Source organism: Phalangium opilio, unplaced genomic scaffold (genome assembly GCF_054372755.1).
Source record: "Phalangium opilio isolate 3A_F unplaced genomic scaffold, DU_Popi_V2 ptg000352l_1, whole genome shotgun sequence".
NCBI classification, from domain to species: domain Eukaryota; kingdom Metazoa; phylum Arthropoda; class Arachnida; order Opiliones; family Phalangiidae; genus Phalangium; species Phalangium opilio.
Genome location: NW_028324228.1, coordinates 8,383,511 through 8,400,981, shown reverse-complemented (window position 1 = coordinate 8,400,981; position 17,471 = coordinate 8,383,511). Strand labels below are relative to the sequence as shown.

The following is a 17,471-nucleotide window of genomic DNA, read 5'->3' as shown; positions in this document are numbered from 1 at the left end:
ACAATACCTGACGACCGTTTAATTTTTGAGCTTCCTTGTAGCAATGGTTAGCGCGTTCGGCTGTTAACCGAAAGGTTGGTGGTTCGAGCCCACCCGGGAGCGGTGTTGTGAGATCTCAAACGTAATGTCAAATGCCAAAGTTTTTCCACAATACCTGACGAACATTTACTCTTTGGGCTTCCGTGGCGCAATGGTTAGCGCGTTAGGCTGTTAACCGAAAGGTTGGTGGTTCGAGCCCACCCGGGAGCGGTGTTGTGAAATCTCACATGTAACGTAAAAATCCAAAGTTTTTCCACAATACCTGACGAACATTTTATCTTTGGGCTTCCGTTGCGCAATGGTTAACGCCGTCGGCTGTTAACCGAAAGGTTGGTGGTTCGAGCCCATCCGGGAGCGGTGTTGTGAGGTCTTAGATGTAACGTAAAATTCAGAGTTTTTTAAAAGTAACTGACGAACATTTAATTTTTAGCTTCCGTGGCGCAATGGTTAGCGCGTTCGGCTGTTAACCGAAAGGTTGGTGGTTCGAGCCCATCCGGGAGCGGTGTTGTGAGGTCTTAGATGTAACGTAAAATTCAGAGTTTTTTAAAAATACCTGACGAACATTTAATCTTTGGGCTTCTGTGGCGCAATGGTTAGCGCGTTCGGCTGTTAACAGAAAGGTTGGTGGTTCGAGCCCACCCGGGAGCGGTGTTGTGAAGTCTCAAATGTAACGTAAAAAGCCAGGGTTTTTCCACAATACCTGACGAACATTTAATCTTTGGGCTTCCGTGGCGCAATGGTTAGCGCGTTCGGCTGTTAACCGAAAGGTTGGTGGTTCGAGCCCACCCAGGAGCCGTGTTGTGAAATCTCAAATGTAACGTAAAAAGCCAAGGTTTTTCCACAATACCTGACGAACATTTAATCTTTGGGCTTCCGTGGCGCAATGGTTAGCGCGTTCGGCTGTTAACCGAAAGGTTGGTGGTTCGAGCCCACCCAGGAGCCGTGTTGTGAAGTCTCAAATGTAACGTAAAAAGCCAAGGTTTTTCCACAATACCTGACGAACATTTAATCTTTGGGCTTCCGTGGCGCAATGGTTAGCGCGTTCGGCTGTTAACCGAAAGGTTGGTGGTTCGAGCCCACCCGGGAGCGGTGTTGTGAGCTCTCACATGTAACGTAAAAAGCCAAAGTGTTTCCACAATACCCGACGACTATTTAATTTTTGGGCTTCCGTGGCGCAATGGTTAGCGCGTTCGGCTGTTAACCGAAAGGTTGGTGGTTCGAGCCCATCCGGGAGCGGTGTTGTGAGGTCTTAGATGTAACGTAAAATTCAGAGTTTTTTAAAAATACCTGACGAACATTTAATCTTTGGGCTTCTGTGGCGCAATGGTTAGCGCGTTCGGCTGTTAACAGAAAGGTTGGTGGTTCGAGCCCACCCGGGAGCGGTGTTGTGAAGTCTCAAATGTAACGTAAAAAGCCAGGGTTTTTCCACAATACCTGACGAACATTTAATCTTTGGGCTTCCGTGGCGCAATGGTTAGCGCGTTCGGCTGTTAACCGAAAGGTTGGTGGTTCGAGCCCACCCAGGAGCCGTGTTGTGAAATCTCAAATGTAACGTAAAAAGCCAAGGTTTTTCCACAATACCTGACGAACATTTAATCTTTGGGCTTCCGTGGCGCAATGGTTAGCGCGTTCGGCTGTTAACCGAAAGGTTGGTGGTTCGAGCCCACCCAGGAGCCGTGTTGTGAAGTCTCAAATGTAACGTAAAAAGCCAAGGTTTTTCCACAATACCTGACGAACATTTAATCTTTGGGCTTCCGTGGCGCAATGGTTAGCGCGTTCGGCTGTTAACCGAAAGGTTGGTGGTTCGAGCCCACCCGGGAGCGGTGTTGTGAGCTCTCACATGTAACGTAAAAAGCCAAAGTGTTTCCACAATACCCGACGACTATTTAATTTTTGGGCTTCCGTGGCGCAATGGTTAGCGCGTTCGGCTGTTAACCGAAAGGTTGGTGGTTCGAGCCCATCCGTGAGCGGTGTTGTGAAGTCTCAGATGTGACGTAAAAATCCAAAGTTTTTCCACAATACCTGACGAACATTTAATCTTTGGGCTTCCGTGGCGCAATGGTTAACGCCGTCGGCTGTTAACCGAAAGGTTGTTGGTTCGAGCCCTTCCGGGAGCGGTGTTGTGAGGTCTTAGATGTAACGTAAAATTCAGAGTTTTTTAAAAATAACTGACGAACATTTAATTTTTGGGCTTTCGTGGCGCAATGGTTAGCGCGTTTAGCTGTTATTCAAAAGGTTTGTGGTTCGAGCCCATCCGGGAGCGGTGTTGTGAAGTCTCAGATGTGACGTAAAAAGTCAAAGTTTTTCCACAATACCTGACGACCATTTAATTTTTGAGCTTCCGTGGCGCAATGGTTAGCGCGTTCGGCTGTTAACCGAAAGGTTGGTGGTTCGAGCCCATCCGGGAGCGGTGTTTTGAGGTCTCAGATGTGACGTAAAAAGTCAAAGTTTTTCCACAATACCTGACGAACATTTAATTTTGGGCTTCCGTGGCGCAATGGTTAGCGCGTTCGGCTGTTAACCGAAAGGTTGGTGGTTCGAGCCCACCCGGGTGCGGTGTTGTGAGATCTCACATGTAACGTAAAAATCCAAAGTTTTTCCACAATACCTGACGAGCATTTAATCTTTGGGCTTCCGTTGCGCAATGGTTAACGCCGTCGGCTGTTAACCGAAAGGTTGGTGGTTCGAGCCCATCCGGGAGCGGTGTTGTGAGGTCTTAGATGTAACGTAAAATTCAGAGTTTTTTAAAAATATCTGACGAACATTTAATTTTTGGGCTTCCGTGGCGCAATGGTTAGCGCGTTCAGCTGTTATTCAAAAGGTTTGTGGTTCGAGCCCATCCGGGAGCGGTGTTTTGAAGTCTCGGATGTGACGTAAAAAGTCAGAGTTTTTCCACAATACCTGACGACCATTTCATTTCTGAGCTTCCTTGGCTCGAAGGTTAGCGCGTTCGGATGTTAACCAAAAGGTTGGTGGTTCGACCCCACCCGGCTGCCGTGTTGTGAAGTCTCAAATGTAACGTAAAAAGCCAAAGTTTTTCCACAATACCTGACGACCGTTTAATTTTTGAGCTTCCTTGGAGCAATGGTTAGCGCGTTCGGCTGTTAACCGAAAGGTTGGTGGTTCGAGCCCACCCGGGAGCGGTGTTGTGAGATCTCAAACGTAATGTCAAATGCCAAAGTTTTTCCACAATACCTGACGAACATTTACTCTTTGGGCTTCCGTGGCGCAATGGTTAGCGCGTTAGGCTGTTAACCGAAAGGTTGGTGGTTCGAGCCCACCCGGGAGCGGTGTTGTGAAATCTCACATGTAACGTAAAAATCCAAAGTTTTTCCACAATACCCGACGAACATTTTATCTTTGGGCTTCCGTTGCGCAATGGTTAACGCCGTCGGCTGTTAACCGAAAGGTTGGTGGTTCGAGCCCATCCGGGAGCGGTGTTGTGAGGTCTTAGATGTAACGTAAAATTCAGAGTTTTTTAAAAGTAACTGACGAACATTTAATTTTTAGCTTCCGTGGCGCAATGGTTAGCGCGTTCGGCTGTTAACCGAAAGGTTGGTGGTTCGAGCCCATCCGGGAGCGGTGTTGTGAGGTCTTAGATGTAACGTAAAATTCAGAGTTTTTTAAAAATACCTGACGAACATTTAATCTTTGGGCTTCTGTGGCGCAATGGTTAGCGCGTTCGGCTGTTAACAGAAAGGTTGGTGGTTCGAGCCCACCCGGGAGCGGTGTTGTGAAGTCTCAAATGTAACGTAAAAAGCCAAGGTTTTTCCACAATACCTGACGAACATTTAATCTTTGGGCTTCCGTGGCGCAATGGTTAGCGCGTTCGGCTGTTAACCGAAAGGTTGGTGGTTCGAGCCCACCCAGGAGCCGTGTTGTGAAGTCTCAACCACCAACCTTTCGGTTAACAGCCGAACGCGCTAACCATTGCGCCACGGAAGCCCAAAGATTAAATGTTCGTCAGGTATTGTGGAAAAACCCTGGCTTTTTACGTTACATTTGAGACTTCACAACACCGCTCCCGGGTGGGCTCGAACCACCAACCTTTCTGTTAACAGCCGAACGCGCTAACCATTGCGCCACAGAAGCCCAAAGATTAAATGTTCGTCAGGTATTTTTAAAAAACTCTGAATTTTACGTTACATCTAAGACCTCACAACACCGCTCCCGGATGGGCTCGAACCACCAACCTTTCGGTTAACAGCCGAACGCGCTAACCATTGCGCCACGGAAGCTAAAAATTAAATGTTCGTCAGTTACTTTTAAAAAACTCTGAATTTTACGTTACATCTAAGACCTCACAACACCGCTCCCGGATGGGCTCGAACCACCAACCTTTCGGTTAACAGCCGACGGCGTTAACCATTGCGCAACGGAAGCCCAAAGATAAAATGTTCGTCAGGTATTGTGGAAAAACTTTGGATTTTTACGTTACATGTGAGATTTCACAACACCGCTCCCGGGTGGGCTCGAACCACCAACCTTTCGGTTAACAGCCTAACGCGCTAACCATTGCGCCACGGAAGCCCAAAGAGTAAATGTTCGTCAGGTATTGTGGAAAAACTTTGGCATTTGACATTACGTTTGAGATCTCACAACACCGCTCCCGGGTGGGCTCGAACCACCAACCTTTCGGTTAACAGCCGAACGCGCTAACCATTGCTACAAGGAAGCTCAAAAATTAAACGGTCGTCAGGTATTGTGGAAAAACTTTGGCTTTTTACGTTACATTTGAGACTTCACAACACGGCAGCCGGGTGGGGTCGAACCACCAACCTTTTGGTTAACATCCGAACGCGCTAACCTTCGAGCCAAGGAAGCTCAGAAATGAAATGGTCGTCAGGTATTGTGGAAAAACTCTGACTTTTTACGTCACATCCGAGACTTCAAAACACCGCTCCCGGATGGGCTCGAACCACAAACCTTTTGAATAACAGCTGAATGCGCTAACCATTGCGCCACGGAAACCCAAAAATTAAATGTTCGTCAGATATTTTTAAAAAACTCTGAATTTTACGTTACATCTATGACCTCACAACACCGCTCCCGGATGGGCTCGAACCACCAACCTTTCGGTTAACAGCCGACGGCGTTAACCATTGCGAATTCAGCTTAATTGACCGAATTCAGCTTAATTACGTATAAAATACTCATTAAAAGTGATTTCATCTCGATTGATCAATAAATAAAAATGTACCTCGATTTTTAATAACATTTTCAAAATCGACGTTTCTCGACCAGAGAAGCACATTTTGAGAATTTTTTCACTATTTTCAAATATAATCACTGAAACCATTATTTTTGTTCTTTTTGCTTTAAGTCAAGCAAATGTAACGATATTCATTCAAAAAACTGTTCAAATTCATATTTCAATAAGAAATCGTTGTCCCGGATTTTGTATCTTGAAGAAAAAAAACATGCGATTTTTTCGGTACACTTTTGAATGCATTTTTTTCTGGGCAAATTTTTGACCGAATTTAGCTTAAATACTTATAAAATACTCATTAAAAGTGATTTCATCTCGATTGATCATAAATAAAAATGTACCTCGATTATTAGTACCATTTTCAAAATCGACGTTTCTCGACCAGAGAAGCACATTTTGAGAATTTTTTCACTATTTTCAAATATAATCACTGAAACCATTATTTTTGTACTTTTTGCTTTAATTCAAGCAAATGTAACGATATTCATTCAAAAACTGTTCAAATTCATATTTCAATAAGAAATCGTTGTCATGGATTTTGTATCTTGAAGAAAAAAAACATGCGATTTTTTCGGTACACTTTTGAATGCATTTTTTTCTGGACAAAGTTTTGACCGAATTCAGTTTATTTACGTATAAAATACTCATTAAAAGTGATTTCATCTCGATTGATCAATAAATAAAAATTTACCTCGATTTTTAATAACATTTTCAAAATCGACGTTTCTCGACCAGAGAAGCACATTTTGAGAATTTTTTCACTATTTTCAAATATAATTACTGAAACCATAGTTTTTGTACTTTTTGCTTTAATTCAAGCAAATGTAACGATATTCATTCAAAAAACTGTTAAAATTCAATTTTCACTTAGAAATCGTGTTCACGGATTTTGTATCTTGAAGAAAAAAAACATGCGATTTTTTCGATACACTTTTGAATGCATTTTTTTCTGGACAAATTTTTGACCGAATTTAGCTTAAATACTTATAAAATACTCATTAAAAGTGATTTCATCTCGATTGATCAATAAATAAAAATGTACCTCGATTTTTAATAACATTTTCAAAATCGACGTTTCTCGACCAGAGAAGCACATTTTGAGAATTTTTTCACTATTTTCAAATATAACCAATGAAACCATTATTTTTGTACTTTTTGCTTTAATTCAAGCAAATGTAACGATATTCATTCAAAAAACTGTTCAAATTCAATTTTCAATAAGAAATCGTTGTCACGGATTTTGTATCCTGAAGAAAAAAAACATGCGATTTTTTCGGTACACTTTTTAATGCATTATTTTCTGGACATATTTATGACCCAATTCTGCTTAATTACCTATAAAATACTCATTAAAAGTGATTTCATCTCGATTGATCAATAAATAAAAATGTACCTCGATTTTTAATAACATTTTCAAAATCGACGTTTCTCGACCAGAGAAGCACATTTTGAGAATTTTTTCACTATTTTCAAATATAATCACTGAAACCATAACTTTTGTACTTTTTGCTTTAATTCAAGCAAATGTAACGATATTCATTCAAAAAACTGTTCAAATTCAATTTTATATAAGAAATCGTTGGCACGGATTTTGTATCTTGAAGAAAAAAAACATGCGATTTTTTCGGTACACTTTTTAATGCATTTTCTTCTGGACAAATTTTTGACCGAATTCAGCTTAATTACGTATAAAATACTCATTAAAAGTGATTTCATCTCGATTGATCAATAAATAAAAATGTACCTCGATTTTTAATAACATTTTCAAAATCGACGTTCCTCGACCAGAAAAGCATATTTTGAGTTTTATTTTCACTATTTTCAAATATAACCAATTAAACCATTATTTTTGTACTTTTTGCTTTAATTCAAGCAAATGTAACGATATTCATTCAAAAAGCTGTTCAAATTCAATTTTCAATAAGAAATCGTTGTCACGGATTTTGTATCTTGAAGAAAAAAAACATGCGATTTTTTCGATACACTTCTGAAAGCATTTTTTTCTGGACAAATGTTTGACCGAATTTAGCTTAAATACTTATAAAATACTCATTAAAAGTGATTTCATCTCGATTGATCAATAAATAAAAATGTACCTCGATTTTTAATAACATTTTCAAAATCGACGTTTCTCGACCAGAGAAGCACATTTTGAGAATGTTTTCACTATTTTCAAATATAACCAATGAAACCATTATTTTTGTACTTTTTGCTTTAATTCAAGCAAATGTAACGATATTCATTCAAAAAACTGTTCAAATTCAATTTTCAATAAGAAATCGTTGTCACGGATTTTGTATCCTGAAGAAAAAAAACATGCGATTTTTTCGGTACACTTTTTAATGCATTATTTTCTGGACATCTTTATGACCGAATTCAGCTTAATTACCTATAAAATACTCATTAAAAGTGATTTCATCTCGATTGATCAATAAATAAAAATGTACCTCGATTTTTTAATAACATTTTCAAAATCGACGTTTCTCGACCAGAGAAGCACATTTTGAGAATTTTTTCACTATTTTCAAATATAATTACTGAAACCATAGTTTTTGTACTTTTTGCTTTAATTCAAGCAAATGTAACGATATTCATTCAAAAAACTGTTCAAATTCAATTTTCAATAAGAAATCGTTGTCACGGATTTTGTATCCTGAAGAAAAAAAACATGCGATTTTTTCGGTACACTTTTTAATGCATTATTTTCTGGACATATTTATGACCCAATTCTGCTTAATTACCTATAAAATACTCATTAAAAGTGATTTCATCTCGATTGATCAATAAATAAAAATGTACCTCGATTTTTAATAATATTTTCAAAATCGACGTTTCTCGACCAGAGAAGCACATTTTGAGAATTTTTTCACTATTTTCAAATATAATCACTGAAACCATTATTTTTGTACTTTTTGCTTTAATTCAAGCAAATGTAACGATATTCATTCAAAAAGCTGTTCAAATTCAATTTTCAATAAGAAATCGTTGTCACGGATTTTGTATCTTGAAGAAAAAAAACATGCGATTTTTTCGATACACTTCTGAAAGCATTTTTTTCTGGACAAATGTTTGACCGAATTTAGCTTAAATACTTATAAAATACTCATTAAAAGTGATTTCATCTCGATTGATCAATAAATAAAAATGTACCTCGATTTTTAATAACATTTTCAAAATCGACGTTTCTCGACCAGAGAAGCACATTTTGAGAATGTTTTCACTATTTTCAAATATAACCAATGAAACCATTATTTTTGTACTTTTTGCTTTAATTCAAGCAAATGTAACGATATTCATTCAAAAAACTGTTCAAATTCAATTTTCAATAAGAAATCGTTGTCACGGATTTTGTATCCTGAAGAAAAAAAACATGCGATTTTTTCGGTACACTTTTTAATGCATTATTTTCTGGACATCTTTATGACCGAATTCAGCTTAATTACCTATAAAATACTCATTAAAAGTGATTTCATCTCGATTGATCAATAAATAAAAATGTACCTCGATTTTTAATAACATTTTCAAAATCGACGTTTCTCGACCAGAGAAGCACATTTTGAGAATTTTTTCACTATTTTCAAATATAATTACTGAAACCATAGTTTTTGTACTTTTTGCTTTAATTCAAGCAAATGTAACGATATTCATTCAAAAAACTGTTAAAATTCAATTTTCACTTAGAAATCGTGTTCACGGATTTTGTATCTTGAAGAAAAAAAACATGCGATTTTTTCGATACACTTTTGAATGCATCTTTTTCTGGACAAATTTTTGACCGAATTTAGCCTAAATACTTATAAAATACTCATTAAAAGTGATTTCATCTCGATTGATCAATAAATAAAAATGTACCTCGATTTTTAATAACATTTTCAAAATCGACGTTTCTCGACCAGAGAAGCACATTTTGAGAATTTTTTCACTATTTTCAAATATAATCACTGAAACCATTATTTTTGTACTTTTTGCTTTAATTCAAGCAAATGTAACGATATTCATTCAAAAAGCTGTTCAAATTCAATTTTCAATAAGAAATCGTTGTCACGGATTTTGTATCTTGAAGAAAAAAAACATGCGATTTTTTCGATACACTTCTGAAAGCATTTTTTTCTGGACAAATGTTTGACCGAATTTAGCTTAAATACTTATAAAATACTCATTAAAAGTGATTTCATCTCGATTGATCAATAAATAAAAATGTACCTCGATTTTTAATAACATTTTCAAAATCGACGTTTCTCGACCAGAGAAGCACATTTTGAGAATGTTTTCACTATTTTCAAATATAACCAATGAAACCATTATTTTTGTACTTTTTGCTTTAATTCAAGCAAATGTAACGATATTCATTCAAAAAACTGTTCAAATTCAATTTTCAATAAGAAATCGTTGTCACGGATTTTGTATCCTGAAGAAAAAAAACATGCGATTTTTTCGGTACACTTTTTAATGCATTATTTTCTGGACATCTTTATGACCGAATTCAGCTTAATTACCTATAAAATACTCATTAAAAGTGATTTCATCTCGATTGATCAATAAATAAAAATGTACCTCGATTTTTAATAACATTTTCAAAATCGACGTTTCTCGACCAGAGAAGCACATTTTGAGAATTTTTTCACTATTTTCAAATATAATTACTGAAACCATAGTTTTTGTACTTTTTGCTTTAATTCAAGCAAATGTAACGATATTCATTCAAAAAACTGTTAAAATTCAATTTTCACTTAGAAATCGTGTTCACGGATTTTGTATCTTGAAGAAAAAAAACATGCGATTTTTTCGATACACTTTTGAATGCATCTTTTTCTGGACAAATTTTTGACCGAATTTAGCCTAAATACTTATAAAATACTCATTAAAAGTGATTTCATCTCGATTGATCAATAAATAAAAATGTACCTCGATTTTTAATAACATTTTCAAAATCGACGTTTCTCGACCAGAGAAGCACATTTTGAGAATGTTTTCACTATTTTCAAATATAACCAATGAAACCATTATTTTTGTACTTTTTGCTTTAATTCAAGCAAATGTAACGATATTCATTCAAAAAACTGTTCAAATTCAATTTTCACTTAGAAATCGTGTTCACGGATTTTGTATCTTGAAGAAAAAAAACATGCGATTTTTTCGATACACTTTTGAATGCATTTTTTTCTGGACAAATGTTTGACCGAATTTAGCCTAAATACTTATAAAATACTCATTAAAAGTGATTTCATCTCGATTGATCAATAAATAAAAATGTACCTCGATTTTTAATAACATTTTCAAAATCGACGTTTCTCGACCAGAGAAGCACATTTTGAGAATTTTTTCACTATTTTCAAATATAAACACTGAAACCATTATTTTTGTACTTTTTGCTTTAATCCAAGCAAATATAACGACATTCATTCAAAAAACTGTTCAAATTCAATTTTCACTTAGAAATCGTGTTCACGGATTTTGTATCTTGAAGAAAAAAAAACATGCGATTTTTTCGATACACTTTTGAATGCATTTTTTTCTGGACAAATTTTTGATCGAATTTAGCTTAATTACGTATAAAATACTCATTAAAAGTGATTTCATCTCGATTGATCAATAAGTAAAAATTTACCTCGATTTTTAATAACATTTTCAAAATCGACGTTTCTCGACCAGAAAAGCACATTTTGAGAATTTTTTCACTATTTTCAAATATAATTACTGAAACCATAGTTTTTGTACTTTTTGCTTTAATTCAAGCAAATGTAACGATATTCATTCACAAAACTGTTAAAATTCAATTTTCACTTAGAAATCGTGTTCACGGATTTTGTATCTTGAAGAAAAAAAACATGCGATTTTTTCGATACACTTTTGAATGCATTTTTTTCTGGACAAATTTTTGACCGAATTTAGCTTAAATACTTATAAAATACTCATTAAAAGTGATTTCATCTCGATTGATCAATAAATAAAAATGTACCTCGATTTTTAATAACATTTTCAAAATCGACGTTTCTCGACCAGAGAAGCACATTTTGAGAATTTTTTCACTATTTTCAAATATAACCAATGAAACCATTATTTTTGTACTTTTTGCTTTAATTCAAGCAAATGTAACGATATTCATTCAAAAAAACTGTTCAAATTCAATTTTCAATAAGAAATCGTTGTCACGGATTTTGTATCCTGAAGAAAAAAAACATGCGATTTTTTCGGTACACTTTTTAATGCATTATTTTCTGGACATATTTATGACCCAATTCTGCTTAATTACCTATAAAATACTCATTAAAAGTGATTTCATCTCGATTGATCAATAAATAAAAATGTACCTCGATTTTTAATAACATTTTCAAAATCGACGTTTCTCGACCAGAGAAGCACATTTTGAGAATTTTTTCACTATTTTCAAATATAAACACTGAAACCATTATTTTTGTACTTTTTGCTTTAATCCAAGCAAATATAACGACATTCATTCAAAAAACTGTTCAAATTCAATTTTCAATAAGAAATCGATGTCACGGATTTTGTATCCTGAAGAAAAAAAACATGCGATTTTTTCGGTACACTTTTTAATGCATTTTTTTCTGGACAAAGTTTTGACCGAATTCAGCTTAATTTCGTATAAAATACTCATTAAAAGTGATTTCATCTCGATTGATCAATAAATAAAAATTTACCTCGATTTTTAATAACATTTTCAAAATCGACGTTTCTCGACCAGAGAAGCACATTTTGAGAATTTTTTCACTATTTTCAAATATAATTACTGAAACCATAGTTTTTGTACTTTTTGCTTTAATTCAAGCAAATGTAACGATATTCATTCACAAAACTGTTAAAATTCAATTTTCACTTAGAAATCGTGTTCACGGATTTTGTATCTTGAAGAGAAAAAACATGCGATTTTTTCGATACACTTTTGAATGCATTTTTTTCTGGACAAATTTTTGACCGAATTTAGCTTAAATACTTATAAAATACTCATTAAAAGTGATTTCATCTCGATTGATCAATAAATAAAAATGTACCTCGATTTTTAATAACATTTTCAAAATCGACGTTTCTCGACCAGAGAAGCACATTTTGAGAATTTTTTCACTATTTTCAAATATAACCAATGAAACCATTATTTTTGTACTTTTTGCTTTAATTCAAGCAAATGTAACGATATTCATTCAAAAAACTGTTCAAATTCAATTTTCAATAAGAAATCGTTGTCACGGATTTTGTATCCTGAAGAAAAAAAACATGCGATTTTTTCGGTACACTTTTGAATGCATTTTTTTCTGGACAAAGTTTTGACCGAATTCAGTTTATTTACGTATAAAATACTCATTAAAAGTGATTTCATCTCGATTGATCAATAAATAAAAATTTACCTCGATTTTTAATAACATTTTCAAAATCGACGTTTCTCGACCAGAGAAGCACATTTTGAGAATTTTTTCACTATTTTCAAATATAATTACTGAAACCATAGTTTTTGTACTTTTTGCTTTAATTCAAGCAAATGTAACGATATTCATTCAAAAAACTGTTAAAATTCAATTTTCACTTAGAAATCGTGTTCACGGATTTTGTATCTTGAAGAAAAAAAACATGCGATTTTTTCGATACACTTTTGAATGCATTTTTTTCTGGACAAATTTTTGACCGAATTTAGCTTAAATACTTATAAAATACTCATTAAAAGTGATTTCATCTCGATTGATCAATAAATAAAAATGTACCTCGATTTTTAATAACATTTTCAAAATCGACGTTTCTCGACCAGAGAAGCACATTTTGAGAATTTTTTCACTATTTTCAAATATAACCAATGAAACCATTATTTTTGTACTTTTTGCTTTAATTCAAGCAAATGTAACGATATTCATTCAAAAAACTGTTCAAATTCAATTTTCAATAAGAAATCGTTGTCACGGATTTTGTATCCTGAAGAAAAAAAACATGCGATTTTTTCGGTACACTTTTTAATGCATTATTTTCTGGACATATTTATGACCCAATTCTGCTTAATTACCTATAAAATACTCATTAAAAGTGATTTCATCTCGATTGATCAATAAATAAAAATGTACCTCGATTTTTAATAACATTTTCAAAATCGACGTTTCTCGACCAGAGAAGCACATTTTGAGAATTTTTTCACTATTTTCAAATATAATCACTGAAACCATAACTTTTGTACTTTTTGCTTTAATTCAAGCAAATGTAACGATATTCATTCAAAAAACTGTTCAAATTCAATTTTATATAAGAAATCGTTGTCACGGATTTTGTATCTTGAAGAAAAAAAACATGCGATTTTTTCGGTACACTATTTAATGCATTTTCTTCTGGACAAATTTTTGACCGAATTCAGCTTAATTACGTATAAAATACTCATTAAAAGGGATTTCATCTCGATTGATCAATAAATAAAAATGTACCTCGATTTTTAATAACATTTTCAAAATCGACGTTCCTCGACCAGAAAAGCATATTTTGAGTTTTATTTTCACTATTTTCAAATATAACCAATTAAACCATTATTTTTGTACTTTTTGCTTTAATTCAAGCAAATGTAACGATATTCATTCAAAAAGCTGTTCAAATTCAATTTTCAATAAGAAATCGTTGTCACGGATTTTGTATCTTGAAGAAAAAAAACATGCGATTTTTTCGATACACTTCTGAAAGCATTTTTTTCTGGACAAATGTTTGACCGAATTTAGCTTAAATACTTATAAAATACTCATTAAAAGTGATTTCATCTCGATTGATCAATAAATAAAAATGTACCTCGATTTTTAATAACATTTTCAAAACCGACGTTTCTCGACCAGAGAAGCACATTTTGAGAATGTTTTCACTATTTTCAAATATAACCAATGAAACCATTATTTTTGTACTTTTTGCTTTAATTCAAGCAAATGTAACGATATTCATTCAAAAAACTGTTCAAATTCAATTTTCAATAAGAAATCGTTGTCACGGATTTTGTATCCTGAAGAAAAAAAACATGCGATTTTTTCGGTACACTTTTTAATGCATTATTTTCTGGACATCTTTATGACCGAATTCAGCTTAATTACCTATAAAATACTCATTAAAAGTGATTTCATCTCGATTGATCAATAAATAAAAATGTACCTCGATTTTTTAATAACATTTTCAAAATCGACGTTTCTCGACCAGAGAAGCACATTTTGAGAATTTTTTCACTATTTTCAAATATAATTACTGAAACCATAGTTTTTGTACATTTTGCTTTAATTCAAGCAAATGTAACGATATTCATTCAAAAAACTGTTCAAATTCAATTTTCAATAAGAAATCGTTGTCACGGATTTTGTATCCTGAAGAAAAAAAACATGCGATTTTTTCGGTACACTTTTTAATGCATTATTTTCTGGACATCTTTATGACCGAATTCAGCTTAATTACCTATAAAATACTCATTAAAAGTGATTTCATCTCGATTGATCAATAAATAAAAATGTACCTCGATTTTTAATAACATTTTCAAAATCGACGTTTCTCGACCAGAGAAGCACATTTTGAGAATTTTTTCACTATTTTCAAATATAATTACTGAAACCATAGTTTTTGTACTTTTTGCTTTAATTCAAGCAAATGTAACGATATTCATTCAAAAAACTGTTAAAATTCAATTTTCACTTAGAAATCGTGTTCACGGATTTTGTATCTTGAAGAAAAAAAACATGCGATTTTTTCGATACACTTTTGAATGCATCTTTTTCTGGACAAATTTTTGACCGAATTTAGCTTAAATACTTATAAAATACTCATTAAAAGTGATTTCATCTCGATTGATCAATAAATAAAAATGTACCTCGATTTTTAATAACATTTTCAAAATCGACGTTTCTCGACCAGAGAAGCACATTTTGAGAATGTTTTCACTATTTTCAAATATAACCAATGAAACCATTATTTTTGTACTTTTTGCTTTAATTCAAGCAAATGTAACGATATTCATTCAAAAAACTGTTCAAATTCAATTTTCAATAAGAAATCGTTGTCACGGATTTTGTATCCTGAAGAAAAAAAACATGCGATTTTTTCGGTACACTTTTTAATGCATTATTTTCTGGACATCTTTATGACCGAATTCAGCTTAATTACCTATAAAATACTCATTAAAAGTGATTTCATCTCGATTGATCAATAAATAAAAATGTACCTCGATTTTTAATAACATTTTCAAAATCGACGTTTCTCGACCAGAGAAGCACATTTTGAGAATTTTTTCACTATTTTCAAATATAATTACTGAAACCATAGTTTTTGTACTTTTTGCTTTAATTCAAGCAAATGTAACGATATTCATTCAAAAAACTGTTAAAATTCAATTTTCACTTAGAAATCGTGTTCACGGATTTTGTATCTTGAAGAAAAAAAACATGCGATTTTTTCGATACACTTTTGAATGCATCTTTTTCTGGACAAATTTTTGACCGAATTTAGCCTAAATACTTATAAAATACTCATTAAAAGTGATTTCATCTCGATTGATCAATAAATAAAAATGTACCTCGATTTTTAATAACATTTTCAAAATCGACGTTTCTCGACCAGAGAAGCACATTTTGAGAATTTTTTCACTATTTTCAAATATAATCACTGAAACCATTATTTTTGTACTTTTTGCTTTAATTCAAGCAAATGTAACGATATTCATTCAAAAAGCTGTTCAAATTCAATTTTCAATAAGAAATCGTTGTCACGGATTTTGTATCTTGAAGAAAAAAAACATGCGATTTTTTCGATACACTTCTGAAAGCATTTTTTTCTGGACAAATGTTTGACCGAATTTAGCTTAAATACTTATAAAATACTCATTAAAAGTGATTTCATCTCGATTGATCAATAAATAAAAATGTACCTCGATTTTTAATAACATTTTCAAAATCGACGTTTCTCGACCAGAGAAGCACATTTTGAGAATGTTTTCACTATTTTCAAATATAACCAATGAAACCATTATTTTTGTACTTTTTGCTTTAATTCAAGCAAATGTAACGATATTCATTCAAAAAACTGTTCAAATTCAATTTTCAATAAGAAATCGTTGTCACGGATTTTGTATCCTGAAGAAAAAAAACATGCGATTTTTTCGGTACACTTTTTAATGCATTATTTTCTGGACATCTTTATGACCGAATTCAGCTTAATTACCTATAAAATACTCATTAAAAGTGATTTCATCTCGATTGATCAATAAATAAAAATGTACCTCGATTTTTAATAACATTTTCAAAATCGACGTTTCTCGACCAGAGAAGCACATTTTGAGAATTTTTTCACTATTTTCAAATATAATTACTGAAACCATAGTTTTTGTACTTTTTGCTTTAATTCAAGCAAATGTAACGATATTCATTCAAAAAACTGTTAAAATTCAATTTTCACTTAGAAATCGTGTTCACGGATTTTGTATCTTGAAGAAAAAAAACATGCGATTTTTTCGATACACTTTTGAATGCATCTTTTTCTGGACAAATTTTTGACCGAATTTAGCCTAAATACTTATAAAATACTCATTAAAAGTGATTTCATCTCGATTGATCAATAAATAAAAATGTACCTCGATTTTTAATAACATTTTCAAAATCGACGTTTCTCGACCAGAGAAGCACATTTTGAGAATTTTTTCACTATTTTCAAATATAAACACTGAAACCATTATTTTTGTACTTTTTGCTTTAATCCAAGCAAATATAACGACATTCATTCAAAAAACTGTTCAAATTCAATTTTCACTTAGAAATCGTGTTCACGGATTTTGTATCTTGAAGAAAAAAAAACATGCGATTTTTTCGATACACTTTTGAATGCATTTTTTTCTGGACAAATTTTTGATCGAATTTAGCTTAATTACGTATAAAATACTCATTAAAAGTGATTTCATCTCGATTGATCAATAAGTAAAAATTTACCTCGATTTTTAATAACATTTTCAAAATCGACGTTTCTCGACCAGAAAAGCACATTTTGAGAATTTTTTCACTATTTTCAAATATAATTACTGAAACCATAGTTTTTGTACTTTTTGCTTTAATTCAAGCAAATGTAACGATATTCATTCACAAAACTGTTAAAATTCAATTTTCACTTAGAAATCGTGTTCACGGATTTTGTATCTTGAAGAAAAAAAACATGCGATTTTTTCGATACACTTTTGAATGCATTTTTTTCTGGACAAATTTTTGACCGAATTTAGCTTAAATAC

General features: G+C 33.1%; 2 non-coding genes across 2 annotated transcripts; both read left to right on the top strand.

Annotated features, from left to right (window-relative positions):
• The first annotated feature begins 1,055 nt into the window (after positions 1-1,055).
• Positions 1,056-1,128, top strand: TRNAN-GUU (transfer RNA asparagine (anticodon GUU)). Its single transcript has one exon. It is a non-coding gene; the product is annotated as a tRNA-Asn (tRNA).
• A 661-nt stretch (positions 1,129-1,789) lies between these two features.
• TRNAN-GUU (transfer RNA asparagine (anticodon GUU)) lies at positions 1,790-1,862 on the top strand. Its single transcript has one exon. It is a non-coding gene; the product is annotated as a tRNA-Asn (tRNA).
• Positions 1,863-17,471: the final 15,609 nt, after the last annotated feature.